At 46.2% G+C, this 18,362-nt stretch overlaps 1 pseudogene across 1 annotated transcript; it reads left to right on the top strand.

Moving 5' to 3' along the window:
* The first annotated feature begins 13,146 nt into the window (after positions 1-13,146).
* LOC309851501 (aryl-hydrocarbon-interacting protein-like 1) lies at positions 13,147-17,512 on the top strand (annotated as a pseudogene). The gene is made up of 6 exons: positions 13,147-13,242; positions 13,731-13,910; positions 15,462-15,651; positions 16,298-16,474; positions 16,572-16,717; positions 17,313-17,512. The product of its transcript is annotated as an aryl-hydrocarbon-interacting protein-like 1 (transcript).
* The last annotated feature ends 850 nt before the right edge of the window (positions 17,513-18,362 follow it).

The raw sequence follows: 18,362 nt of genomic DNA, 5'->3' as shown, positions 1-18,362 counted from the left end.
ATTTATATATAATATATTTATATATAATTTATATATAATTATATATATAGGTATATGTATATTTATTATATATATAGGTATATTTATTATATATATAAATATATATACACATATATAATATATATATAATATAATATATAAATATATATACCTATATATATAATAAATATACATATATATTTATTATTTATTATATATATAAATATATATACATATATATAATATAATATATAATATAATATAATATATATATTATATAATATATAAATATATATATACCTATATATAATAAATATACATATATTTATAAAATATATGTATATAACCTATATAATATATATAATATTATATATATAATATACATATATTTATAAAATTTTATAAATTTATTTATAAAATTTATAAAATTTTATAAATATATGTATATTATATATATAATATTATACATGTTATATACATATATTTATGTATATGTATATATATAATATATATGTATATATATTTTATAAAATTTATAAAATTTTATAAATATATGTATTTTATATAATATATATACATATATTTTATAAATTTATGTATATATATTTTATAAAATTTATAAAATTTTATAAATATATGTATATTATATATATAATATTATATATATTATATAAATATATTTATGTATATGTATATATATATAATATACATATATTTATAAAATTTATAAAATTATTATAAATAATATATATATATAATACATATATTTTATAAATATATGTATTTTATATATATATAATATTATATATGTTATATACATATATTTATAAAATTTATTTATACATATATATATTATACATATATTTATAAAATTTTATAAATATATGTATAATATATATATAATATTATATATATTATATAGGTTATATACATATATTTTATAAATATATGCATATTTATTATATATAGGTATATATATTTATATATTATATAATATATATATTATATTATATTATATATTATATTATATATATGTATATACATTTATATATATAATATATATTTATAAAATTTTATAAATATATATTATATAAATTTTATATTTATATATAATATATATAAATATATATTTATAAAATTTTATAAATATATGTATATTTAATAAATTTTATAAATATATGTATATTTATTATATATAAATTATATACATATATATAATATAATATATATTATATAATATATAAATATATATACCTATATATATATATAATAAATATACATATATTTATAAAACTCAAAGTTTTGAGTAAAGTCATAGCAAAAGAAGCCCACCAGAGTAGTTGCCTGTGATGATGGGTTGATAATGGGCCTAGTAATCAGAGATAGAAAGGGAGAAATAATATAAAATAAAATAATAGAGAAATCCTGAGTCATTATTCACCCACACCACTGCCTCCTATGAACACAATGGGAGACTGCCTTTTAGACTCCGTATGAGTTGATTGCAACCATGTATGTGAGTCCTGAATGATAAAATGAAAAACAGCACTTTTAGCCTAATCATTACACCTTGTGCACAATCACCCCTTTGTTCTCTTTTCTTCTGCTTGTGAATTCAGCATCACAGATGGAAAGAACTTGGATACCTGACTTACCACGGAGAGCCTGCCAGGCTCATCACACTGGACTATGACTAGGTGATAAATAATTATTTAGGCTACTAAGCTAGTGTGGTGTTGTTAGAGTACTTAGCAATAATCACTGTTAACAGGATGATGATGGGGTACCATGAAGCATATGATTAAATAAAATTCGTTTCTGTGGGAGAAATGTAAAAGAAAAAGGGAAAAGAAAAACAGAGGAGGAAAGGTTCCATATAACAATATTTTACAAAGCCTCCATAAAATCAGTGTTCATATGTATTATTATATAAGCAAAGGCAGAGAAGAGAATTCTTGTTTTAAATATTCACAAGTTCAAACTTTGTCCATGTTAGAGTAACTGGAACCAAATATTCCTTTCTGCTGTCAAAAACCAGATAATAGACATAAAAGAGTTGTTTTCAGAAACTGGAAAACACAGCATGGGAGTGTGACACATAAGGCAAGAAAAAAAAAAAAAAGAGGTTAAGGTCATGGTTACTTCATTGGCTATCTAAAAACACTTTCTGGATCATGGCACTGGGAGGAGAAATCCAATGGTAACTGTGTTGTCTTGTTACATCGAGAAAGCAGAAATTACTTTTGGGGAAGCCTGAGCCAGCTGCAAGGCAGAATATGCAAGGCAGAATACTATAAAGGATGGAGGTAGGCAGAGGGATCCTTTTAAATTGTGGGTGCATATTAATCTGTGCACACAAAGGAGTAAACTTCATCAGGCTAAGGAGGTGAAAATTCTCAGGAGCTCTATGCTGGATAATTCAGAGATCACACAGACCTGGGAGTCATTTGGATAACTGGGGTGTTCAGGACAGACACAGAAAATACCTTTTTTTTTTTTTAAACAGGAATGAACTAACCTAGAGTAAAGGCTATTTTAGACCTTCCCTACAAAGCTTAAAAAGAAGTGTCAAACAGACCAAAGTAATCAGTTAAAATGTACATTGTCCTCAAATGTATCTCTGAATTAAATCTGTCTCAGTCAAATTCCAGACATCTTCTAGAACCTGAAAAGTACATTTAAAATACATGCAAAAATGAAGAGAACTTAGAATAACCAAAATAATTTTGAGAAATAAGAACAACTTTGGAGATTTACAGCACTTAAAGTGAAGATTCATTATAAAGGTCAAAAATCATGACAGTGTAGCATTAGCATAAAGGTAAGACAGAACTGAATGAGGGGTGCCAGGCTAGCTTAATTAGTGGAGTATGTGACTCTTTATCTCGGGGTTGTGAGCTTAAGCCCTGTGGAGACTACTTAAAAATTAAATCTTGAAAGGTAAAAGTGAATGGACCAGAATAGCAAGACCAAAAATAGAACCACATACATAAAGCCAATTGGCATTTGACATAGTTACCAAGGCAATTCAGTGGGGATAGAGATCATCTTTTCCACAAATTATGCTGAAAATAGGGGCTAGCCACATACAAATAATAAAATGAATCTCAAATTTTACATAACATCATACACAAAACAAACTCAAAATGAGTCATAGACCTAACTGTAATCCCCAAATTATGAAACTTCTAGAAAAGAGAATAGGAGAAATTGATTTTCAGTCTGGCAAAGACTTCTTAAATAGAATGAAGAACACACAGTTGGACTTCCCGTTTCTTATCCACCATATAAGAAGTTGGGAAATTGCCACTGTATTCCACGAAGTAAAAAAAATGAACTAAAAAGTCAACAGGTCTTCTGAGATCTTTGAGATAAGTGAATTTACAAGCAAGACTGCTGTCCCTAGAATTGGAAAGACAGGTGAATACAGAGAATCATAGATTACTATGGCAAAAATCCACCCACAAAAAACAGGATCAGTACTAGGGTAGAGAAAGCTGAACTTTGACAACTTTTAGAAGCTCAATATGGACAAGTCTAAGAGACAAAAGCTCCACGGGGACCCAATCATAGCCTTCCCCCCACTCCCCACACACTGATCTCTTGAAGTTTTACCAGGTTCTCATGGGAACCATGTGCATTCTGTTTTTCACAATGTTAGCCCTCAGGAGGGTTTAACCACACTCTAACCTTCTGGTCCTTTAACAGAGCCTAACTGACCTAAGAGAAGCAAAATACTAAATTCCATTCCATTGGAGCCATCCTGTCCCACCTAATAGTGTAAATTTCTGACCCTCCATAAGATTGAACAAGTACAGACATTCACTGTGCTTTTGTTTATTTGCTCATTCATCCAACAAATCTTTATTGTCCATCTGATGTGTGCTATGTACTGTATTAAATGAGAATATAGCAGGAAAGATATACAGTTCCTGCCCCCCTAAACTTGATATTCTAATGTAGAGGAGAGATGGCAAGTAAGAAAACAAACAAATGCACTATGTAATTTTGTGTGTTAAAATTTTCCATGAGGAAAAATCAACTAGGTTATAAACCTAATTGTAATGCATGAAATGAATTATCAGAAAGTTTTTGCCTTTATAAGTGAACTGTGTTCATAATGTTTGATATGCCTACTCTGGAGATGGAGGTACATAAAGGCAAAATTCCATGTGGACAGTAAAATATAAAGCGATTAAGAAAAAATAAAACCCTGAAATGATTAAGTGATTGAATTAGATTGGGTTAACTATGTGATTTTGCTGTTTAGATATATAGTGACATGGTGTTGAAGTAAAATTACTGTGTTTGCATTGAAAGCAAGTTCTGTAGTGTTTTCAAAGGCCAGGTCCTCAGACTGTATGATAGACAACAACATTGAAATATAAGAAGAGATAATGCTTAAGTCAAGTACATTGGCATAGTAACAATCTAAGTTCTCCTATTCCTCAGCATACACAGAGGCAAAATTTGATGAGTCACATGTGTAAAATTACCAGTAAGAACTCGCCAGTAATGAGATTCATTCACAAGTTTTGTTTTTGTTCTAGAGATTTAGAAAGTTCTTCAGATAATAAACAGGTGGTCTGCTGTTTGACTGTATTGATTAGAATGTCTTAATTAGTATCTTTTCAAGGTATAAAGGGAAAAATGAATGAAACAAAACAATTAAAATGAACACATTATTGGACAACTAATATATTTTGGGTACCAGGTAAAGCACTTTTGTGTAGATTATCTCAATGCTAAGAGGAGAAAAAAAAATAATGACATACATAGCGGTGGATTTTTGTGACTCTAAACATTTCTTCCACTTATCATTAATAAGGGATAAAATGAAGGCAAATTCTGGATGTTTGTAAGTGATATTTATTTCTGTTAAGTGTGTCTTACTGGGAGAATGGGGCCATAGGGTCTAATTCTCAGTTCCAGCGATTGTGGTTGTTTTGAAGTTCTCACAAACTTTTTCTTTTGACTGAATCATCTATCTTACTGCATAAAAATGGATTTTTATCTTGAAAAACCTGAGGTTTAAAAAAAGAAGATTACTGTCAGTATCAATTGAAAGGGTGGAGAACAGAAACATTCAGAGAATTTTTGCTGTTTTTTGGGACATATCTTTATAAGCATATAACCCTCCTAAGAGAGACCATGGAGACTAGATCAGATCTGGGTATAATGTGCTGAATTTTGGTGCAGAAATGAAGGGTAAAATATTTGTCTCCATGGCGTCAGATCCATAACTGCACTTTTCAAAATGTCAAGGTTACATTTGAAAAGTAGTTTCAATTTCCCCCCATTTCCTAAAGGTAATTCTCTGCTTATACTTCACACATAAAAATCTGTGACTTAATGAAAATTTTCTTCACTGTATTAGGATAATAATCCCACCTAACATGGCTTAGAGTACAGTGTATATTTTTCTTAATCTCCAGATTCCAGGGTATAAAAACATAGTATTGTTGGCGATTTAGTAATATTTTGTCTTTTCGACCAATTCAGTTTTGTAGGAGGTCATGGTTTGTTTCAGAAACTTTGTCAAATAAGGTATCTCTTTTTGGAAATATTAATCCATAAAAGAAGAAAACATATTCCTATATGTCTGTGATTTTTAAAAATATTTTATTTATTTATTTGACAGACAGAAATCACAAGTAACCAGAGAAGCAGACAGAGAGAGAGGAGGAAGCATGCTCCCTGCCAAGCAGAGAGCCCAATGTGGGGCTCATTCCCAGGACCCTGGAATCACGACCTGAGCCAAAGGCAGAGGCTTTAACCCACTGAGCCACCCAGGCGCCCCTGAGATATTTCTATATACAACAGCCGACCCCAGATAAATTGAATCTTGCTAGATAAAAAATGTACATTTGTGTAAATTTAATATGCTTTACGAAGTCCTGATTATATATGCAATAGCAATACAGCTACACATTGCAGTATACCTTTACAACTATTAAACCATCAAAGTTTATTGTGGTACAAATGTTAAAAATACTAGTAGCTATTTGGAGGTAATTATTAGATGGTGATGTTTAATGAGATGGAATGAATGGCAAATGCAAAATAAAATTCTCAAATAATTTTTTGGAAAAACAAATTTCAATTTGTTAGAAATCTTAATATAACACACATTTTATAAAGGCCATGTAAAAAAATTCTGGAGGATGGTCAGTTGTAAAAAATCAATAACTAGAAGCATTAAAGTAAAATTTCTGTCACCATGCTGGGGAGTGAGAGGACATATGGACAAGATTTTAAAGATTTAAGTCATTTTGCAGATGTCAACAGGTAATCTGCCTTTATATTGGACAATTTATTTTTAGTCTATAAACCATTGATACATGAAAATGGTTTAATGTGTTGTTTTTCTCTGGCTGCTTTCAAACTTTCAAATTAAGCATAAATTTGACTGTATGTGCATAGGTGCTATTTTCTTTGCATTTACTATGCTTGTGTTCTGATGAACTTGAATTTGTACATTTATGTTTCTCACCAAATTCGAGAAATAAGCTCCATTTCTTCATCCATTTATTCTATCACTTTATTTTTTTTTCCTCCTGGTACTATCACTGCATATATGCTAGACCATCTTCAATTGTTGCAGTTTTTCTGAGTCTGTTCATTTTTTGCATTTAACTCTCTCTCTCTTTTTAAGGTTTTATTTATTTATTTGACAGAGATCACAAGTAGGTGGAGAGGCAGGCAGAGAGAGAAAGAGAGGAGTAAGCAGGCTCCCTGCCAAGCAGAGAACCTGATGTGGGGCTCGATCCCTGGACCCTGATTCCATGACCTGAGCTGAAGGCAGAGGTTTTAACCCACTGAGCCACCCAAGTACCCATAATTGTCTCTCTTATTTAATTTATTACTTATCTGTCTTAAAGATCATTTACTTTATCTTCAATATGTTGTTAATCCCATTAGATGAAATTTTTATTTCAGATTTTATTTTTCACTTTTTGATTTCTTTTTTATACTTCTTTTATAGCTTTTGTTCCTTTGCTGAAATTTGTCTTTTTATTCATCATCAATATATTTCCATATCCATGAAGATAATTACAGTAGCTTCTTTAAAATCTGTTCTGATTCCAACATCTTGATCCATCTCTAGTTTTGTCTTCATTGTTTTTTTCTTTGAGTGTGGCATTTTTCCCTTTTGTTGAAATTTGTGTAATTTGGATTTGTGTTCTGGGTATGAATTATGCATTGTAGAGATTCTGGATTAGGATAGATGCTTTCAAAGAATGCTGTTTTGTTTTGTTTGTTTGTTTGCTTGTTTGTTTTGAGTGTTCAGTTTGACAGAACTCAAACTACAATTTTTTTCCCATGTGGTGCATGGCAAGTTCAGCCAAATATTTAGGTATAATGTGGTGTTTCTACCTTATCTCTCTTTTTAGAGATCCTTGCCTGACTCCACTCTGCCCCCTCTTAATTTTTAAGCTATGTAGTTGTCCCAGACTATGCCCTTCTTGGTTCATCAGTCTAATAAAAGAGTCTTATCACTTCCATATTGTAGTAGCACAACATTGCACTAATGGTGTCTGCCTCAGGCTCCAAGTGGTAAAACTAGGAAGCTTACCTAGGATTATTCTCTTCTAGCAAGTGTTGACTTATCTGTAACATCTGCCTGCTTTGCTCAGTCTTCAGTGTCCTTAGATAATTTTTTTTCTTTACACTGTAATTTATGGAATCATATAACATGTGGTGTTTGTACCTGGCTTCTTTTACTTCGCATAATGCTTTAAAATTAATTTGCAATATTGTATATATAAAAGATTGTTCCCTTATGTTCATATTCTTTTGCTATTGAGTAGTATTTTGAGCAATGGTACAAAGATTTCCCACACACCCCATCCTTCCCTCATTATAAGCATTTTTCCACAAGAGTCCTATATTTGTTACAATCTGTGAACCTACCCTGACACATAGTTATCACCCAAACCCACCATTTACATTATGATTCTCTCTTGGTATTGCATATTCTATGATGTACAAATGTATAGTAGGTATATGCATATATGCATAGTATCATACAAAATAGTTTCAGAACCTAACATCACCTGTGTTCTGCTTATTTATCTTTCCCTCCCCCCTCACTTCTAGAAACCACTTATCTTTTTGCAGTAACTATTCTGGTGTCTGGGTGTATCACACTTTATTTGTCCATTCACCTTATGAACGGTATCTTGGTTGCTATCTATTCTGGTAATTATGAATAAAACTTATACATTTGTGTGTAAGTTGTTCTTTCGGCATTGCTTTAAGCTTGTTTGGGGGAAATACCAAGTTCTCTAAGGTATTTATTTTAGAAATATTTAATTTAGAAATACATTTAATATTTCTTTCAAGGCAGGTCTGCTGGCAACGAATTTCTGTAATTTTTGTTTGAGAAAGTATTTCTTCACTTTCTAAAAGGTAATTTTGTAGGGTACAAAATGATAGATTGAGTCCCTCCCCCCCAACTCTTTAAATATTTCACTCCACTTTTTTGTTTGCATGGTTTTCTGAGAAATTGGATGTAATTCTTATCTTCGTCCCTCCATAGATTAAGATCCCCCCCCGGAGGGGGGGTTCTGAATTTTTCTATATCTTTGATTTTCTGTAGTTTGAATATGATATGCCTTGATGTAGTTATTGGCATTTATCCTATCTATTTCCATGATTTGGCATTTATCCTATTTCCATGATTTTTGTATCTGGTCAGCAAGGTATCCCCCTTACCCTCCCCGGACCCCAGGGACACAGGCAGCTGTGGGTGGGGGAACGAGGCTGCGTCCTGAAAGAGAAGTCAGAGGCAGAGAGGAGGGCGGAGGATGGACAGGCCGCTCCGCCCATCCTGTGGTCCCTGCCAGCCAGTGTTCACAGCAACCGTCTTCCATCCAGGCTCCTTCAGGCTCTCTGCAGTAAGCGGGGAGGGAGGCAGAGGCAGGACCAGCGCTCGCCGACCTCCCTGGGCCGCGTCTGACGCCCTTTGGCGAACTCGCGGGAGCCCAGGCGCTCCAGCCCCGCAGCACCCTCCCCCGCTAACTCTCCGGTCTGCGTCTTGCAGCGCCGGACGGCCCCGCCTGCGCGCTCTTCCTGCCCGGATTCCCCCGCCCCTTCTGGGTCCCCCCCCCCCCCCGCCACACTCACCCAACAGCTCCCCACGCCCATCGCCCGCCCCGCCGGCCGCTCAGCGCCCGCCCCGCGGGTTTGAATCTCCGCGCGGGCCCGGCCCAGGCCAGTCCTCGCCGCTGACTGGCTGCGTCCCCGCAGGGCGGCAGCGCCCGGAATCCGATTGACCCCCGCGCTCGCGCGGGGCTGCTGCCCTCCGATTGGCTACTGCCGGGTTCCCGCGGGAATGGGCGCAGCCGGGGTCGCCCAGTTTCCGCTGATGGGGGCGCAGCGGGGTCCGCCCCTTTGTCTCCGAGGTCCAGAGGCCGCGCAGGAGTGTCTGCCCCGAGCGCTCGCGGCTGCTGTTCCCGCATGGGTGTGTCCGTCTCCAGCGCTTGCCCTGTGTTCCCCAAACGTGCCCCCGCACTCTGGACCTGGAAGATCCTGGAGGAGGGGCCAGAGCAGGGTACCCTGGCCCTCCTCCAGTGCAGCCAACTCAGGGCGAGGCCTCCCTCCACCCCAGCATGGACACACGCTCTAAAACTCGCCCTTTGGAAAGCCCCTCCCTCTTTCCCGTGACTCCAGGGCCAGGCCGCGCCCCTCCTCCAGGCTTCCTCGCTGCAAGCCTCACCGCCCCCTACCCCAAAGCTCTGTTCCGGGCGGTGCAGCGCGCCCCCTCTCTGGCTGGCTCTGTCCGCTCCCCAGCCCTTCCACGTAACTCTGCCCTGGACAGCGACAGAGCTGGGTGACCCAGACTTCGGGCTCAGGAACCTCCCTCCCCACAGCGGAGGGATGGAGGGATGGGGGCAGCTGCTTGCCGCCCGTGCTGGTGTGCCCATCGAGCCCTTCTGTGACGACCTCGCTGGACCCTCAGGGCAGCCTAGGAGTAAATGAGGAAACTGAGGCCCGGCGAGGTTCGGTGAGCCCCAATGGCCCTTAGGGAACCAGGGTCCCTGCACCTGCTCCTCAGGGCTAGCGTGTGGGGAGAGACAGGGCGTCCATGAACCGAAGAGCCTCTAATCAAAGAAAATGACAGTGAAGGCCCCCACGTCTGGAGGCTGGGGCCTCGAGAATGAGCTAAGGGAGCAGAGAATGTATTTGAGCATGGAGTGGGGGGCTCCTTCCACCGAGGAGTTAGCGCCCACTGTCGGACACCCAGCTCACAGATGTGTAAGTGAGACAGAAGTTTCTGGAAATGAGATGGGACTCTGAGCGGTGGTCTGGGATGCTCTGCTTTGCTGTTTCATTGTCTGACCACGGCTCTTCCTGTCCCTGCCTTCCCCACGTGGAGACTGAGCTGTGGCCTGTTGGGGACAGGAGTGTGGATGGCACTTAGGGGATTCGATTCCCGCCTTTCCCCAAGGACACAGGAGGGGAAAGCCAGCGCCCTTATTCTCCAGAAAACTAAACTGGGTGTGGGAGGGACTCAGTGAATGGGGAACAGTCTCAGCTTGGCCTGGCTGCTCCCTACTGTGTCTGGCCATCAGAGGACAGCCTGAGCTGGTCCAGCAGTAAGCGGGACCGTGGGCCAAGTGTGCTTCCTGCCCTGCTGCCCAAGGAGGAACTATTTTTACTCGAATTTTGGATGACAGCACAGATTACCAAGGCTGAAGTGTCTGGCCCGACATGGGAGCGCAGTGTCAGCAGGAACCAAAATCTTGGGTGTCTGGCTTTGCACCCCAAATGCCTAATCTTTGATCACAGGACTTCCTCAGGGTCAGAAGTGAATGGAGGGATGTTTAATTGGGCCTCCCTGCCCACGTAGGGCTTTGCATCCCCTCCCTCAGAACGTCCCTATCCCCGCCAGCCCAGGGGAAAGGACAGCAGTGTCCATGACAATGAGGAGGAGGAGGAGGAAATGTCTTCTTCTGAATGAGAGACTCCCCTTGCAGGGAGCAGAGCTGGCCAGGCCTGAGAGGAAAGGGGGGTATGATTGGGGGGGCGGGCTCCCAGTGGAGCAGTGGTAGGGATGGGGGAAAAGCCATTCCCAGGCAGAGGCTTTCTGGGGTCCAACCCCACCCATGCATCTGTTGCCAAGGAGGACAGAGGAGGAGGGGTCCCAGCTCTGCCATGTCCTGGGGGGATCGCTGACCAACAGCAGAATTTCCTGCTAGTTCCCATGACCTCCTGGAATGGCCGGTGCTGGAAGAAGCAGACCTACGCTGGGCCAGATGCTGCAAGGGAGGCGTCCTCAGGGTGAGGAAGGGAGCAAAGAGATGTGAGGAACCACACGTGAGCAGGGGCAGGGTAGACTCTCCCAGCATGTGGCAATTTAGCAGAGGAGCTAGGGGACAAGATGCAGGGTGGAGGGGGGTGGTGAGGCTTTCCTCAACTGGGGCCTGCCAAGGCAGGTGTAGGCGACTGGGCAAGCCCACTTCTAGGACCAAGGAAGGCAGCTGGTGGACTGAAGGCCCACCACCCTGGGGACAGGTGGCCTGGGGCAAGGCTGGCTCCACTGGGGGGGGGGGGTAGGCGGCAGGAGCCTGGGGTGTATCCTGAGGGGAGCAGAGAGCCTTTGAGGAGTTTTAAGAGGGGTGGGGTTATTAGAGTTGCCTTTTCCGGAAGTCCATTAGGAGGTTAGGGGCTAACCACGGCTGGGGGCCCGTTGGAAAGCTGTGGCCTGAGCACCTCCTTCTTCTGGCCTCAACTTCAACAAACACCCCCAAACCCCACTCCTGCTCCTCCGCAAGGAGGGCCCAGATCTATGCCTTCTACTCCAGCACCGCCCCTCCCCCAACTCCCTGCCTCTCTGCCCTCCAGAGCCCAGCAATCAATCAGCTTTCTCTTCACTGTGGATTACAGCGAGAAGCCAGCCGTCACCGGCAGGGAAGTCCAGCACAACGAGCAAGACAAAGCCGACAGCCATGCAGCCATTGTGGGGAAGAAGCCAGCACTGCTGGGACCCCAGAAGCAGCACCCCACCCTTGGGTCCTGCCTCCCTCTCTCCTTCCCCCGACATCCATGGTAATTGCTTTATTTCCCTCTAAGCATCCGTCTTGCTTTCTCTGTGTTCGGACTCGTCTGCGTTGCTGTGTGGTCAGAGAAGGGTGGAACAGAGAAGGGCCCCAGGATCCCTGCTCCCAGAGAGAGCTGGATTGGAGCCCTAGGGGTCTGAGCACCCCAGGAGGGGCCTAGGGGCCTGATCCGGCTGCCCTGGTCTGGGCTTAGGGGCTCAGGCTTGGCATCTATGTCAGTGGCTCTTTGTGGGAGATTTGGGGGGGACGGCTGAAGAGGTGGATCTCTCCATTTTGGCAGGGAAGGTGGAGTTAAGGAGGGTGGCAGACACCCAAGGCCACAGGTCAGGAAATGATAAGTGTGATCAGGGGCTCTATGTGGCTCCTGATAATCTAGTGTCCCTTCCCGCTAGGGTCACAGAGAGGAAGGACTCTGGGAACCCGAGCTCCCATTGGCCACAAGGTGGCGTCAAATACCACACCTTCAGGTCACCTGTCACTTTGAGTCCTGAATGGGGATCCCAGGTGCAGGGACTGAGCTCTGCAGGGGTCTCCAAGCACAGGGGTAGGGATGAGACCCTCCACCCCGGGAGAGAGAATCCTGCTCCCCACAGTCAGAACCTGGAGTGGGGGCTGGAGCGGGACTGGAGGACACCCTTAACTTTCCCCAAACTTGTCCCTTCTCTCACCTGGTTTTAGAATCCCCCAGGCCAGAAACCTGCTCTCCCCCTCCTGCATCACATTCTCTCCTGCGCAATGTTTGAGGGTAGAGGAGGAGGAAACAGGAAAGAGGGAAGGCAGGGACTGTAGAGACCACAGGACCTTGGCATGGACACCAGGATGTGGAGGGGGCTTCAGGCTCCCCTCCTGTTCCCCTTTGTTGGCCTCTCTCCTGCTACACCCCCTCCCCATCTTCTCTGAGAACCCTCCGGCTGCTTTCTTTCTTCTTGGGATGGGAGAAAACCCTCGGTGGCTGGACTGTGGAAGCCTCACCTCCACCTGAAGAGTAGGGAGGAGGCACCGCCCGGCTTTCTCCTGGCTCACACCTGCCCTGGGGGCAGGGTCAATGCCCAGGTCTGGGTGTCTTCCTCCCAGGAGATTACTCAGCCTGAGCCCGGGAGCCATGGAGGCCGCTCTGCTCCTGAACATGGAAGGGATCAAGAAAACCATCCTACATGGAGGGACCGTGGAGCTCCCAAACTTCATCATGGGGTCCTGGGTGAGTGGACCTGGTCTGCTGCATTCCTGCTGTGTGTCTTTCGGCTTTGCCAGAACAGGGCCAGGAGGGACGTTCCCGGAATTATCAACCCTCGAGCACCTGGGAAGCTTGGAAACGGTGCCCACTCACCGGACATGGGCTGGGGGAAGGGCTTTGGGAGTTTTGTGATGCCCCAATGTAGAGTGGAGCCCTCAGGGTTCACGGTTTTGTCCACAAATGTCTGGTGAGCTTCCCTGCAAAACGGAGTAGCAGGGTCTGTGGCCTCAGATCTAGGTCTTCTGTAAGCCAGGCTCTGAGGTCCTGCACAGCTGCCAGGCGGGACAGCCAGTGGCTTGGGGTCCTTGGGGCAGGGGTGAGGGCAGGCAGCATGGGGGTCGCTCTGGGGTCCCGGCATCTGGATAGGGTGTGGTGAGCTGAGCCCGGAAGATAGCCCCACCAATGATGGTGGGAGTTTTGTCTGAGACCAAGGTACCCCTCCTCCTGACCAGGTGATCTTTCACTTCCGCACCACGAAATGCGAAGAGGAGTGGACGGTGATCGACGACAGCAAGCTTATGAGCCACCCCATGCACATCACCATTGGGAAAATGTTCAAGCTGGAGGTCTGGGAAGTGCTGCTGACGTCCATGAGGGTTGGCGAAGTGACTGAGTTCTGGTGGGACACCATTGTGAGTAGCCCATATCTGCCCACGAGGTCCAAGCCTCCATCAGCCCCCCTGCCGGCTCTGCAGGGCAAAGTGAGGTGAAAACGAAACCCTGCATCCCTTCCTCTGCCTCTGAGCACATGGAGGAGAGCTACCCCAGACCACAAGCTCCCAGAGTGACTGTGGGTGTTGTGGTTGGCAGGGTGGGGTGTGGCACCAGGACCGTGCCCCACACATGATTACTGGGTCCTGGGGACTTTTGGTCACTAGTCACTTTCCTGCCCTTCTGCCCATGCCCATGAGCCATGTAAAACTACTCTCAAATCTGTGACCCTCCTGGGATCTCCTCCTTGTTCTGTGGCCCAGATAGAAATGGCAAGACTCACTTTTTTTTTTTTAATTTTTTTTATTTGTCAGAGAGAGAGCGAGAGCGAGCACAGGCAGACAGAGTGGAAGGCAGAGTCAGAGGGAGAAGCAGGCTCCCTGCAGAGCAAGGAGCCCGATGTGGGACTCGATCCCAGGACGCTGGATCATGACCTGAGCCAAAGGCAGGTGCTTAACCAACTGAGCCACCCAGGCGTCCCTCACTTTTTTTTTTTTAAAGATTTTTTTATTTATTCGTTTGAGAGAGACACAGTGAGAGAGTACAGGCAGGAGGAACAGCAGTGGGAGAGGGAGAAGCAGACTCCCTGCTGAGCAGGGAGCCTGACATGGGGCTTGATCCCAGGACCCTGGGATCATGACCTGAGCTGAAGGCAGACACCTTGGAGGACAGGCTGATCTATTTTGGCCCCTCCCTGTTCCTGGAGCTGCCATGAGGGTGCTGGAGATGGGCTGTTTCTGGACTGTCCCAGCAGAGGGGGGCTCTCAGGGACAGTTCACAGGTGGGGCAGCTGAGGCCCAAGGGGCTGGTTTTCTCAGCCCTCCTCCTCTTTGAGGCTGGCGAGCTCCATGCCCAGTGCAGGGAGAGGCTGGGATGAGCGGGGCCTACACCCACACCTCCTCTAGCTCATGTCAGCTCCCTGACCACAGGTGTGGCTGAGGGGCCAGAGCTCAGACAGGTGCCCAGGCTCCCTGCTAATCAGCAGCCCCCTGGGGATGTCAGGCACACCCTCTGGCCCCTGGACCCCGTGCCTTTTCCTACTCCCCACACTTGCCTCCCCGCAGGTCACCAACCCATGGGCTCAGGTGTCCTCGGGGAGAGAAATGGGTCGGGGCCAAGCACAAGGGCCAGGAAAGGTGAGAGCGTGCCCCCTGGAGCGGGGCACGAACCCAGCCTGTGTTGTTTCCTAGCTGGGTGACCTTATGCAACTAACTTCATGCCTCTGGGCTCCAGTTTCCCAACTGTGGAGTGGGGATAAGGGCCTCTCTCGCTGGGGCATTTTAAGGATGGAAGGAGCTGATGGAAGGAGCTGGGAGAGCACTTGGCCTGGAACACAGTGCACCACAGTCCTTCCTGGGGGCCTGTTGAGGGCAAATAGCAGCAACAGCCCCAGGTTGGTGAGGCTGTAGCAGGACTCAGAGCAGGTGCTCCAAGCACACAGGCCAGACGCCATTCACCATCTTTTCCCCCAGCACACAAGGGGTCTACTCCATCCTGTCCTGGAGCCTGCGGCAGGTGGCGGAGGGCAAGGACTCCACGGAGTGGCACGTACACACTTGTGGGCTGGCCAAAATGTTTGCCTACCACACACTGGGCTACGAGGACCTGGACGAGCTACAGAAGGAACCACGGCCTCTGATTTTCGTGATAGAGCTGCTGCAGGTGTGCCCTGGGGACAGCAGGGACAGAGGGCTGTCCCAGCCTCAGGGAGCATGCGGTGTGGGGAGCCCCACCTCGCTGATCCTGGGCATCACTGCCTTCTCTCTAGAGCATGAGCGGGCTCCTAAACCACTGCTGCGTTTATGGGGTGGTGAGAGAGGGTCTGGCCTGGGTTGGAACTCAGGTTATGGCCAAAGATGAGGTTCAGCCCAAGGGCTACATGAGTGAACTAATAAGGGAATTGTGCCAACAATAGGGCCTTTGTGGGCATGCTAGGAGAGTTGTGCGGTTTGTGCACTGCACAACTGTCCTAGCAGGACACCTCTAAGGTGTTCTTTTTAGACTTCATAGATCTGAACTTGTATGATGACAATTTCCCAGCAGGTGGCAATAACGTGTCTTGTTCTAGCCAAGTGAGTATGGAGATCGCCTTCTGAATATTGGAAGTCCAGTGTTGACAAAGGGCTCTCTGTCCCTAACTTGCATAAAGGTGCTGATTTAGGGCGGCACAACCCGTGGCTTCCATCCCCTATGTATATGGATGTGACCAGCAAGCATGCTTGTGGAGAAGGCAGAGGAGGCGGGTCCCCAGCTGCGGGGGCGCAGGTCCCCCAGTCCCTGCCTGACCCGCCTGCCACTGTCAGGCCAGGTGGAGGCCCAGAGCGAGTACCAGCGGGAGATGTAGAGCCTGAACAACCAGAAGAAGATGCAGGCGGTGCCCATCCTCTTTGGAGAAGGGAACCGGCTCTTCAAGCTGGACTGCTACGACGAAGCCTCCAGCAAGTACCAGGAAGCCATCGTCTGCCTGAGGAACCTGCAGACCAAGGTGGGGGGCTGCCCATGTGGCTGGGGCGGGGGGACGGCACCAAGGGTGGGGGGCAGGCGGCCTAGCTCACGGCTGACCGGCGTGCTCCCCTGCGCAGGAGAAGCCCTGGGAGGTGCAGTGGCTGAGCTGGAGAAGATGATCAATACCCTGATTCTCAACTAGACACCTGCCAGTGTCTGCTCAAGAAAGAGGAGTACTACCAGCTGCTGGAGCACAAGAGCCACAGCCTGCGGCTGCACCCAGGTGAGGCTGGGCGTCAGGTGGGGTGGGCCGGCACGATCGGGGTTGGGGGGGCTGGCAGGTCAGGGGGCGGGGCAGGGCCTCTGAGGGAGGCCTTTGTACTCACCACAGCCTCTGGGACTCCCAGGCAGCAGGCCTGCACACTGGTGCCCTGGCAGTGGTGCTGCTGGTGGGAGCAGGTGTTTGTGAGCAAGGTGTGGAGGAACAGGCATGCAGGGTGGAGTGACTGCAGGTGGGCTTCGACATTGATCTCCTGCTATGTGCCAGGGGCTGGGTTCCCTGTGCTCCTTACCTCCTTCAGTGCCCTCAGTAACCCGTGGGGGCGGGGGTAGGGATGGGGCCTGGAGCCTCCACCATGCGGGGACCCCACCGGACTGAGTAGGAGATTATGGGTTTGGAGTTAGCTCTGGGGCCTGGCGGGGTACCCGCAAGGGAAGGGAGAAGGTCCTGCTATTGCCGCTGTCACCCACGTGTACAACCAAGGAGGCGGCCCACAGGGCACAGAGAGGTTAAGGATCACGGTCAAGGTTAAGAGTTTGTCAGCTATGAGGCAGCTCCAGGAAGGGGCTCAGCAGGTGCAGTGTCATCCTCCCTTCAGGGATCGTGAAGGCCTACTACGTGCAGGCCCGGGCTCACGTGGAGGTGTGGAATGAGATGGAGGCCAGGGCGGACCTTCAGAAAGTGCTGGAGCTGGAGCTGTCCATGGGGAAGGTGGTGCGTAGGGAGCTGAGGCTTTTGGAAAACCACCTGGAGAAGCGGGAGGAAGAGCAGCTCTGCTGCCGGAACATGCTGGGCTAGGGCGAGGAGTGGGCCTCCCCTGGCCTCCCCTGCCTCCCTGGCCTCCCCTGCTCTCCTTGCTTCCCCTGCCTCTCCCTGCCTCCACTGCCTCCCCTGGCTTCTTCTGGCCTCCCTTGGCCTCCCCTGCATCTCCTGGCATCCCCTGCTTCTCCTGGCCTCCCATGCCTCCCCTGCCTCCTCGGTTTCCCAGGCCTCCCCTGCCTCCCCTGCCTCACTGGCTTCCTCCTCTTCTCCTGGCTGCCCCTGGCTTCCCCTTCCTCCCTTCTTCCCTGCTTCTCCTGGCCTCCCCTGCCTTCCCTGCCTCTCCTGGGTACTTCTGTAGCTGTGCACACTTCCGCTAGAATGCTCTCTCGGGTCCACGCCACACCCTTCTGGGCAGGACAACCACTGGAACTTTACTCCCCCACCCCTACCCTGCTTCTGTCTGTAGCCAAAATTACGTTTTTTGTGCTTTGCCCAAGTCCTGACTAAAATGAAAAAAACACAAACAAAGAGTGTAGGTAAGTTTCCCCACAGGCCCTGCATGGCACTATGATCGTGGTTCTTTCTCTGTGGTCCCCAATCCATGGGCCCAGGGCCAACAGAATGAGGCTGTTCCTGGTGGCAGGAGTGGCCGTGAAAACTGTGATGATTTCTCTCCTTCCCCTCTTTTGTGTCACCAGGAGGTTTGAGGTGTCGGTCCCCCACCCCTGCCCACAGAGGAAAGAGGGTTGATGTTTGGTGGGTTCTGCTTGTGGATAAGGGCTCCCTGGCAGGGGGGAGTGTGGCCAGCATGGCCTGGGGTGAGGAGGTCAGAGCAAGGGGACGCTGTGAGCTGGGAAAGCCAGAGTGGGACAGTCGCCTTCCTCCC

This window comes from Mustela nivalis, assembly GCF_964662115.1.
Source record: "Mustela nivalis genome assembly, chromosome: 17".
Lineage (NCBI taxonomy): Eukaryota > Metazoa > Chordata > Mammalia > Carnivora > Mustelidae > Mustela > Mustela nivalis.
The sequence above is the reverse complement of the archived record's forward strand: the minus strand, read 5'-3'. Positions and strand labels throughout refer to the sequence as shown.